Source organism: Echinops telfairi, unplaced genomic scaffold (genome assembly GCF_000313985.2).
Source record: "Echinops telfairi isolate 266 unplaced genomic scaffold, ASM31398v2 ScPeMD7_7417;HRSCAF=8455, whole genome shotgun sequence".
Lineage (NCBI taxonomy): Eukaryota > Metazoa > Chordata > Mammalia > Afrosoricida > Tenrecidae > Echinops > Echinops telfairi.
In genome coordinates this window covers 5,032,738-5,033,658 of record NW_022111317.1, presented here as the reverse complement: position 1 = coordinate 5,033,658, position 921 = coordinate 5,032,738, and positions in this window count along the sequence as shown.

Below are 921 nucleotides of genomic sequence, written 5' to 3'. Positions count from 1 at the left end.
GACCTTCTCCAGGGACCGGTCTCTCCTGACAACATCCTGGCCTCTAAGAAGCACTCCGGCCCTACTTCTTCCGAGACAGATTTGCGTGTTAGCAGGCCAGGGCACTGCCAACCTTCACCAGCACAACGTAAATGCTTCTGTTCTTCCGGGGTCTTTCTTACTCAATATCCAGCGTTCACACGCAGATGAGGGGGTGGAGAAGACCCTGGCTTGAGTCAGGCACACCTTAGTCCTCAAAGGACCGTCCTTGCTTCTCAACACTCAGAGTGGCCTAACGCAGCGCCTCATTTGAGCTCGTTCCCTGCCCCCTGCCCCCGCTCCATGTTTGGATTGAAGTCGCATCACTGAGGACCCCCAAGTCCACTTCAGTTGTACGTCTCCTCTGAGAGCTCCTCAAAGGCTCTTAGATCTTTTGGCCAAATGGTAAGGACTCTGGCGGTTTTGGGGTTTTTTCATGGCGCAATTTTAATTTTTTCCAATACAGCCCTCTCTCTGTCTCTCTTTTTCTTCATCGCCCCCTCTCCCCCATTTCCCACCGTTCCTTCTCCCTTTTCCTGCCCCCAGCCCTGGCCTCCGGTAGTCATCAAAGTCTTCTCTTTTTGTGCATAAACACCTCTTTTACCACGTTTTTGCTTGTAACAATGGTGATACTTATCCGTAAGGTTCCCTGGGTCTGGCAAGCATCGTGTGTTTTCTAGCTTCCCGCACGTCTTGCAGCGTGGAAGAGCGTCCCCGTTGTCTCCTGTTGATGCGTGCAACTCCTTGGCATGAAGGCCGCACCACATGCGTGTCCCCTTCTCTAGAGGGGGTGGGGTTGCTTTCTGGTTTTTGCTCTTGTGAAAACAGCTGCACTAAAAAGAGTCGTACATATTTCTGTCCATGTTACAGTCTTCATTTCTTTTCCTTTTTAATTAAAAGATC